Here is an 11,074-nt window from a genome sequence, read left to right as displayed (position 1 = left end):
GAATTGATTCCACATACAAAGAACTAATCACCATAAAAAGAATTAGGATGCGGAGGGAAAGGGGGAGGTGGGTTAGGGTTTACATAAGGCCGCAAGACAACAAAAAATTGGTGATTGGAATAGTGCCGCCTTAACATGTTGAAGCCTCGTTCCACCAAGGAAGAGCCAGAGGGTTGTATAGACTCAGAGAACTGGCACACTGATTAAGACAAAATGCAGTAAGTCCAAACAGTGCTTTATGTTGCAATTAGGGTTGCAGAGAAACACACACAGCTTGGAGAAGATGAAGGAAGCTCAAGGTACACAATAGAGAGTGGGTTACTTAGTGTGCAATGGAAAGATATATAGCCCTAAAGTGATGGGCATATATACAATGCACGGGGGAAAAAACCTCCTAAAGAGGGAAAAAATTCCTTGGCGGTCTTTGTGTGTTCACACACATCACTACCACATGTATATGGTAACCAATCCCCCCCTGGAGTGATGTGGTGAACGAGAGCTGGCACATGCGTAAAGGGAAGTTCCATGCCCTGAGGACATGATCAGTCCACAAAGGGGAGTAAGCCCAAAGCTTTGCAGAAAGCTTCGAGCTTCTCATGAGACAATGCCTTTGTGAAAAGATATGCAAATTTGTCCTGTGTTGGTACATAAGCCAAGCTGATCTCTCCTGCTGAGAGCCTCTCCCTGACATAGTGGTAATGCACCTCAATGTGCTTTGTGCGAGCATGAAAAACTGGGTTCCTTGCAACTGCCAATGCGCTCTAGCTGTCAGTGTAGATATTGTTGGCAGTGTCCTGTCCAACACCCGAATCAGCCATAAGGCGTCTGAGCCATACACACTCAACCGTAGCTGTGAAGACTGCCCTGTACTTAGCCTCACAACTCAAAGTGGCCATAGTAGGTTGCCTCTTGCTCAACCATGATATGCATGAACTGCCAAGCATGAAACAAAAACCACTTGTGGACACTCGCGTGTCAAACCAACCAGCCCAATCTGAGTCCGAAAAAGCATGTAAGTCTGGCGGCAATGATCCCCCCTTGGGATAAAACAAGCCAAGATGTAAAGTGCCACTAAGGTAGCGGAAAATCCTCTTAACAGCCTGCCAATGCTTAGACCCTGGGCTATGCATAAATCTGCTGACTTGTGAGACTGCAAACTGAATATCCAGCCTCGTGTTGCATACATAAATGAGGCAGCCAACAGTAGTTTGATAAAGAGTGACATCAGCACAGCAGGATCACCAGTATCATGTGGACTCACCTTCAGACTTGTTTCCATGGGAGTGGCAATAGGTTTGCAATCCTCAAGTCCAAACTTACATAGCAATGTCTCTATGTAACTTTTCTGACACAAGGCAATACCACCATCACACTGCTTAAATTGTATACCCAAGTAATGATGCAACAACCCCAAATCTTTCATCTTGAAAGTAGCATTCAAATCAGCCTTAAATTCAACAATATGTCTCTCATTTGGTCCAGTGATCAACAAATGATCGACATAAAGAACCACAATGAGAAGTACATCACCCTCACGCTTTACATACAATGTGCTTTCTGTTGGACTGTTACAAAAACCTCGTTTGACCAAATGAGTGTCAGCTTTCTCATACCAAGCACGAGGAGATTACTTCAACCCGTACAAAGACTTCTTAGATCTGCACACTTTGTCCTCTTGTCCTTTTATGACAAAACCGCGAGGCTGCGTTACATAAACTTCCTCAAAATATGTCACCATTCAAGAAAGCAGTAACAATGTCTGATTGATGTACATCCCAACCAAAATGAGCTGCCAATGCGCATTAGTGATACGACAAGTGGGAGCAAAGGTCTCTTCATAATCTATGCCTTTTTGTTGTGCATAACCCTTTGCAACAAGTCGAGACTTATGGCGATCGATCTCACCATCCGGCTTGCGTTTCAACTTGTAAACCCATTTCGTACCAATGGCCTCTTTGTCAGGAGGCAAATCACATAAAGTCCATGTGTTATTTTCTATAAGTGCTTTATAGTTTGATTGCATGGGAGCCATCCAATTTTTTGAATTTTGTGCTTCATCAAAAGACAGAGGTTCCTCAACATTATGTAAACTAGACACAGCCAAAGGATATTAATCTGATGCATAAGATGCATGGCAAGAGCCTAAACGAGTACGACTAGACAAAGGTGCATCCAATTTACTGCCACGCAAAGTGTGCACCAGCCATTTTGGCATACCTCTAGCCTACTCATTTTCAACCCTTTCCTCATCAAGTACATCATTTACATCTGCATCAGTAAAAGGTTGATCTGTAACATTTTTAGAAACCCCCATAGGCTGTACACTGTGCCTCGTTGGAACTTACATTCATATTTCCACCACTAAAAAGAGGCAACAAAGTGTCATAAATGTCCATTGAGCTTACATTATTGTCTCTAGTACATTACAGCAAGAGCTCAATAGAATCTTCCACAAACACTACATCCCGTGAAACCGGAATACGTTTTGTTTGTGGATGATACAACATATAACCTTTGCTTTCATCACTATAACCAACAAAAATACATTTGACAGCCTTATCATCCAATTTTCTGCACTGTGTTTGTGGCACCAAAGCATATGCCAAACAACCAAAAACACACATGTGCTCAATAGAAGCCTTTCTATCATGCCATGCTTCATATGGAGTAATAGACTACAAAGCTTTCGTCGGACACCTATTTAGTACATAAGTGGCACACATGATGAGATCTCCTTATTGGAATCTACATTCGAACTTTCACCACTGAAAAGAGGCAACAAAGTGTCATACATGTCCTGTGAGATTACATTATTGTCTCTAGTACATGCAGCGAGGGCTGAACATAATCTTCCACAAACACAACATCCTGTGAAACCAAGATACACTTTGTTTGTGGATGATACAACTTGTAACCTTTTCTTCCAGCACTATAACCGACAAAAAAGCATTTGACAGCTTTATAATCCAACTTTTTGCACTACATTTGTGGCACCAAGGCATATGCGAAATAGCCAAAAACATGCATGTGCTCAATTCTATCATGACATGCTTCATATGGAGTCATAGGATGCAAAGCTTTTGTAGGATACGTGTTAAGTACATAAGTCACACACATATGGCCTCAAGCCAAAACGAATGTGGAAAATCTTGAGTTTTGACCATACTTCGTGCCATTTTTGTAAGTGTCTGTTTTTCCTCTTAGCAACACCATTTTGTTGAGGTGTGTACAGAATTGTATATTGGTGTTTTATCCCATGACTAGCCAAAAATGAATTAAATTCATGAGACATATACTCCCCCCGTCGATCGGAATGGAGGGTGCCCATAGTACACTTTGAGACATTTTCAGCCATAGCCAAAAATTTCTTGAAGCACATAAACACTTCGGACTTAGCTTTAAGCGGATGTACCCATGCACGCCTCATCAATGAAAGTCACAAAGTACAAGTAATTTTCCAAGGACGGAGTTTGCATGGGCCCGCAAACATCACTATAAAACAAGCTACAACCTGCATGTACCCCTAATTGAACCATCCTTTGAAAATGTTGAGCTCTCCATTGAACCCAAATACAGCCTTCACAAACATGTTTGACAGGTGCTTCAAGAGACGGCAAAGAAGCAACCATATTATATTTTTTCAAACGCAACAAACTTGCAAAATTAAGATGCCCAAAACATGCATGCCAAAGATTTGCATATGAAACAGCCTTAGAATCCACAACTGCATTTGAAACTTTTTTCCCATAGCTTACAAATCCCACGACATAAAATGTATGATGAACAATCTCATTATCAAAACTAAGATCATGAATTGTACATTTGTCATCCACAAATTTCACAACAAGACCAAGTCTAGCAAGTGGATACAGACAAAAGATTCTTCTTGATCCAAGGTACATACAATGCATCAACAAGTGTGAAAGAACTACCATTCACAGTAGTAAGCACAATCTTTCCAACTCCCTAAATAGGATAAGAGGCATTGTTGTCACAAAGTGACAATATTTCCATGAGGGACACACTCAAGAGAGGTAAACAAATCACAATGTAAGGTAATGTTCTCTGTAGCACCACTGTGAAAATACCACATATGTGAATCTGCAGCAACTGAGATACATGTATCATTGGCAACAGGATCATAAGTACACTCTGCACTAAAATCCCACTCTGCATCTACATCAGCATCACAATCTCCTTTCATAGAATACTCGACAATAATTGCACTTATATTGGACCCTGTAGTTGATCCAACATCTTTCTTCTTAGCCTCTTTTGCCTTCCCTTTTGGACACTGCTTGATCAAGTGATCATTAGTTTTACAATAATGGCAATAAATCTTGTTTTTGCCCTTATCACTAGAATTCCCAGACGAAGTTCTGCCAGTAGAAGCATTATGAATATAACATTTTCCACTCGTAGATGAACCATGAGAAGTGGTAACATTGCTATTACCACCTTTTCTTTGAGCATCAATAAAAGCCTATTCAACTGCACACTACTTAGCCTTGTTTTTTTGAAAAGTGACTCTTGCAATAGCAATGTGCATAATGCATCAAACTTGACAACTTCTAGATTTCCTTCGGTCTCATAAGTCTCCAAGTACTAGCAAAAGTATGGTATGAATCTGGCAAAGCATCAAGAACAACCTGCACAAGGGAACTGTCAAAAATGACTTTGCCTGCACAAATAAGTTGCTCATTTATATCCTTGATAGGAGCAAGGAAAGTGTCCATATCATCTTCCTCATCCATAATCTTTGACTCCCGCTCTTGACGCAGCAATGCAATTTTTGCCTCATTGCGACTTGCATAAAGACCAACCAGAATATCCCAAGCCTATTTTACGAATTTTGCTAAATGAATATGAGGAGTAACAGAGTACAGCACCCTCACAATTTACATACCAAGTGCTTTCTGTTGGATTGTTACGTGTGAATATCTTTTTGTAGCAAGTTGAGCCTTATAGAGATGAATCTCAATATCCCGCTTGCCATTCAATTTTTAAAGACACTTAGTACTAATGGCCTTTGCCAGGAGGCAAATCACATAAATTCCACGTGTCATTTTCTATAAGTGCATCATATTCTGATTGCATGGCAATCAGAATATGATTGGATGGCAATTGGATGATTGCATGGCAATCATCCAATTTCTTGAATTCTGTGCTTCATCAAAATAAAGAGGTTGCTCAGCATTAGATAAGCTAGACATAGCCAAAGCTAACAATCTGGTGCATAAGATTCATGGAGAGAACCTAAACAAGTACGACTAGACAAAGGTGCATCCGATTTACTGTCACACAAATTTGGTATACCTCTAGCTTGCTCATTGTCAGCCTTTTACTCATCAAGTACATCATGTACATCTGCATTGATAATAGGCTGATCTGTAACATTTTAAGAAACCTCCATAGGCTGTACATTTACCTCATTGGAATTTACATTCGAACTTCCACCATTGAAAAGAGGCAACAAATTGTCATAAATGTCGTGAGCTTACATTATTGTCTCTAATACGTGATAGCAAGTGCTGAACAGAATCTTCCACAAACACAACATCTTGTGAGACCAAGATACACTTTGTTTGCAGATGATACAACCTGTAACCTTTGCTTTCAACACTATAACCAACAAAAATACATTTGATAGCCTTATCATCCATTTTTTTTGCTCTGCATTTGTGGCACCAAGGAATATGCCAAATAGACAAAAACATGCATGTGCTCAATAGAAGGCTTTCTATCATGCCATGCTTCATATGGAGTCATAGATTGAAAAGCTTTCATAGGACACCTGTTAAGTACATCAGTGGCACACATGATGGCCTCAAGCCAAAATGAAAGCGGCAAAGCTTGACGTTTGACCATACTTTTTGTTATTTCCTTAAGTGACCTATTTTTCCTTTGAGCAACGCCATTTTGATGAGGTCTATGTAATGGTAATGGCCTATGAACATTGAGAATAAAAGAATAAGAGAACTTTAATGAGCATTTTTATGAGACTACTTTGAGAAAATAGAGGGTGAACATGATTAGAGGTAGCAACATAACCATTATACTTAATTAACTTGGCATGAACAATACTTTGCAAGAGAGAAAATTAGAGAAGTTGACAACATTTGAGGACCGGATTAATGTGGAGCCGGTCCCCCCTCCAAAAGGATTTTGTATTATAATTTCTCCCATAAAGAGAGACTTGATACATTTACAATCTTTGTGTTCCTTGACACCTTGATAATGCAATGAAGATAGAGAGATTCATGCACCACAGTTATCCCCATAACTCAGCTAAATGAAAGCAATAATTTGTCCTTGGCCTCAAGCCCAAGACCTAAAACACCTTCAAAGGTGGAGAGAGCTAGCAGGAATGAGGGTATGGAAGAGGAAGAAGCAACATTATTACGAGAAAGAAATAGTTCCTCACTTATCATCACTCTTAGCATAATAGCATAGTAATGATGCTGAAAGAGATGTCAAGCTTAAGCATTGAATCATGGCTCTTGGTTGGATTTGCATTCCATAGCCAAGAGTGTTGGTGTAGGCTCTCAATTTCTCCACAAGCTTGGAGAGGGAGATGAAGTTCTTGCACTTAGCACTTCACACAATGAGAATATGTGTGAGTGTGTGGGAGAGTGTATATGTTGCAAGATAGCCCCCTACATGCTTGGGTTGACCCCTCTTGTAGCTCATGCCTTATGCTTATTGGCTCCTTCAAGCCTAGCCAATCACAAGCCTAGGTCAATTCAAGCAATAGAGGTATCCTTTGGACAAGTGTCCTCCTTTCCCCTTTGAGAGAAAGGGCTTGAATAATGCATAAACAATTAATTTAATGAGCTATATTATCATTGGACCTCTCTAAGGGTCAACCAATAGGCTTTAGACACACTATGGGGGGAATCTAGCTAGGGGCTTGACATGTGACCTTTTGCCGCTTTGAGAAAGGGGTGCCCCTTGGGTGAGGGAGTAGTCACTCAAACCCACCCCGTACTCTCATGGATCACCCCCTCCTTTGTAGGCATGGATTTGACTTTCAAGCCCTCAAGCACCTTGGCCCCCAACTAGCTTGAGCACCTCAAGCACCTTAGTCATCATGCAAGGGTTTAAGAGCATGGGCTCTCTCTCTCTCTCTCTCTCTCTCTCTCTCTCTCTCTCTCTCTCTCATACCTCTAGATTCAAGCACTCTCCCCCTCCTTGTAGGGATTGGCTTTGACTTCAAGCACATGCCTAGCTTGACCAAGCACCTTAGTCATCAAGCATCTCAAGCACCTTAGTCATCAAGCATATGAAGCATAGGCCTAGCTTAACCTAAGGTCTAAGGACTTTTACAGTACTAACCTTTGGAGTTCTTTAATGAAGCTAACCCTAAGATCTTTTAAGCTCCATTATGCACAAAATGTTCTTCAATAGACCATCTCCTTGTGAGCCCTGGCAAAGATGAAACCATCTCCTTTTGGTCCCGTGTTGAGCTTGGTCTAAAAACACATATCTATATTTTAGATGTTGTTTCCCTTTTATCTTCCCATATTATATGATCAGTTTAACATGAGAAAATCATTTGGGTAAATCTAGAATTAGATTTTATGACATCACCGCTCCCTTGAAACCATTGTCATCCTCAACTATGAGGTAGAGAAGATAAAGTCTTGGTCATTAGTCCATTTTTCGTAGCGGATAGAGGATCCCTTTGTACTCTACGAAATCATTCTAGAATGGATGATTGGTCCATTTGATGCTTGGGAGATGTACCTGCCGCAAGCATGTCTGCTTTTTAGTCCATATCATAGCTCCAAAGTAGAGTGACAATTTCACTTAGTGTTTGAGAGACATCGTCAACACAAACAAGATTCTAAGCATGTGCTAAATGTGTGCACAGTAGAAGAGAATTAGTCTTATAAGACAAAAACATTGATCATTTTAAAGAATCATTTATATTTGCTTACTCTAATGTAGCATTGTAAGCATCGACAAGGTTCACACTATCCTTAAGTTGTATTCCTTGCATCCATCTAGCATCTTCAAAAGGATAATTTTTGAACTTAGTAAGATATCGTCGAATAATCTCACCATGTTTTAATACCTTTTCCTCATGTCAAAGGATAGCTTAGGGTTGTGGCACCTCTTCTTGATGGTTCGATTTCTGGGGGGTCTTCAATAATTGGGTTTTTTGGTGGCTATCCTTTGTAAGGCTTGAGTAGGCTCACATGAAAAGCATTGTGTATGAGCCAATGGTTGGGCAACTTGAGTTGATAAGCCATGTCATTGATAGGCTTCAAGATTTGAAAGGGATCATAGTATCTTTTTTCTAGTTTAGCATAATACTTTTGATGGCATCTAGGATTTTTCATGTCATTTGCCTCAATCGAGCCTTGGGGAAACTTGAGTAAGACCCAATCATTTTCTTTGAACATTAAGGTCTTTTTGTGCTTATCAGCAATAGCTTTTTCCTTGTTGAGAGATGGATATAGCCTCCTTAATATTTTGGAACGATTCTTGTAGGTCATTTCTATACTCATCGACATCGAAGAATATCTTCCCATGTACTTTAAGTAGCAAGGGAATTTTTGGTCTTCCCTCTATAATCTCAAAAGGTGCCTTTCCCATAGTAGTATGGATAGTATTATTGTACGCATACTCTACAAGGAGTAAGTACTTCTCCCATTGTGAGCGTTGATCTACTTTTGCAACACAAGTCTTTAGTACATTGAGAATTCTAAGATTGGATATCTCACTTTGGCCATCCGTTTGTGGATGTTAACCCTCACGGATCACGAACACCATATCACCTACGACGGACTTGTATTATTTACTTGGTAGAGTCAGGTACCGGGCTTGTCGGTCCAATAGGAAAAGGGTAAGAGTGATTGCCGATGAGAGGCGCACTCTAACTGGAACATTCAAGGGATTAGTTGGCTAAGCATGGGCGCCCAAGTGTGAATGGGGTGAGCTCATATAAAAGTCAACTAAACCTAAAATTCACTCATTCTCTCATTTGTGCAATTGAAGAGTGCTCTTGCTCCATCTCCATCTTCTTCTTCTTCATCTCCTTGTGTGTGTGTGTGTGTGTATGCGAGAGAGAGAGAGAGAGAGAGAGAGAGAGAGAGAGAGAGAGAGAGAGAGAGAGAGCATTGCGGCGGCACGACGGCGGCGAGGCGGTTGAGCGCGGCGTAGCGGCGTCTCCCTCTTCTTTGCGGCGAGGAATCCTCCACGAAAGGAAGCGTAGAGCGGTGAGTGACACACCAACGCCATCTTTGAGCTTGCTAGTTTAGGCTTGTTGTGTGCTTGGAGCCATTTGTGGCTCGCACGCGGTGTATCGGCAAGTTCCTTGCATTGATATGTGCGACATACGCACACATTTTTGGCGCCGTTGCCGGGGATTGCCATACACTAAGCTTAAATGGCACTCAGTGCTTCTTTGGTGGTGCAATTTCTATTGTAGGAAAGGTAAGGAAGGAGGGTGTGTGTGTTGAGAAGAGGGATTTGGTGTTATACTATGTGTTTTTTTTGTTAATGGAGTTTTCAAAGGTACTGTGTTTATTCATTGTGTATTAAGGTTGTTAGTTTTCTTTGTTAATGGAGTTTTCAAAGGTACTGTGTTTATTCTCTGTGTACTAAGGTTGTTAGTTTTCTGTGTACAATAATAAGTAGAAAGTAGATCTGTGAGAGTTAATAGAGTGTGTTAGTGTGTAACAGTAGGTGTATTAGTTAGAAGTAGGTAGATAGAGTGTGTGTGTGCTCTTGCACAGGCTGCGGCGACCTTATCCTTTAAAAAAAATAAAAAAATAAAAAAAATAAAGGATATCTCCCAGACCCAAGCCCAAGCTCACGCTCAGGTCTAGGCCTCAGTCGCCTTAAAAAAAAACGAATTTTAGCTTCACACGTAGCTAAAAATCGATTTTTTGAGGACCAACGAAACGTCAGATGCCCGAAAATTGTGCTGTAAAGCACAAAGCGACCCTCTAAGAGATACGATCATTTCGAGCTATCACACACTTTAATAAAAAAAAATCAAACATTAAAAACGTAAAAAATACGAGTGAAAACGGACGCTTAAAAAAGGTAAGCGGTTAATCTTCGAGGTTATTCGCCGACGTTTGTAGGGTGCCAAAGGCACATGCGTCTACGCTCTGGTCGTGTGCTACAGACGGAGCAACTAGAGAGAATTTTGACTTACGCGAGTTCTCAATATCCACCTACTTTAGGTTCTGGACCCTCTGCGGGGACCCAAGGTAGTACAAACCAAGACTCGAACATAGCGGCTAGTGACTCTTCCTCTGACTACGACGTCATTGAGGGTTTCCCAATGCCCAATCCCAATAGCTCGACCCAAGACATGCATGCCATGGGTCCTCGGTCCGGGCCGAGCGTGCTTAGCCGCCTGAAGGAAACCTTTAGTAGAGTCACTCGCTCCGAACATGGAGCTAATGATGTAAATGAGGGGGGTGGGGAAGTAAATTATCCATTTGTGACAAACGTAGACCCTATACCGTTAGAGAATGTGCACGTGAATACTTCATTCACTGCACCTCCCGACTCTTCAGAGTTATTTCCCTCCGAGGTCATATTAGCCGATGGTAGAAGCCTTGCCGAAGTGCAAGAGGTTGAGCGATATATCCTTGCAGAGCGAGGGAAAAGAAAGTCGAGAGCTTACGCAAGGAGGAGCAAGGAAGAGAGTTAAAAGTGAAATCTCCTATGTCAATATCCTTGCTAAGAGAGCAATCAAGTGCTCCTGATTTAGCAACCGCTAAGGGCCAACACCTAGAAAGAAACATTGCACCTAGCACCTCAATCCTAGATGGAGTGTTCTTAAATGAGAACTGGGAGTACGAATTACAAACAGAGACTCTAACCGACCTATACATAGGTCACACCTATCAGGTGGGTTGGTTAGATGTCCTACAATCCACAATGGGTGCTACTAGTGTAGAGGATCAACAACAAAGAGTTTGTGAGGTCATCCATAGGGTCATTGAGTTAGAGAGACAGAACAAGGGGATCAACATGCCTTCAATGGGTCTCATGAGATTCTTGGATACAGGGAAGGCTAAACAACCGACCTTACCACAAATGGAGACTC

The sequence above is a fragment of the Adiantum capillus-veneris genome, chromosome 26 (assembly GCF_014529385.1).
Source record: "Adiantum capillus-veneris isolate H3 chromosome 26, ASM1452938v2, whole genome shotgun sequence".
NCBI classification, from domain to species: domain Eukaryota; kingdom Viridiplantae; phylum Streptophyta; class Polypodiopsida; order Polypodiales; family Pteridaceae; genus Adiantum; species Adiantum capillus-veneris.
The sequence above is the reverse complement of the archived record's forward strand: the minus strand, read 5'-3'. Positions refer to the sequence as shown.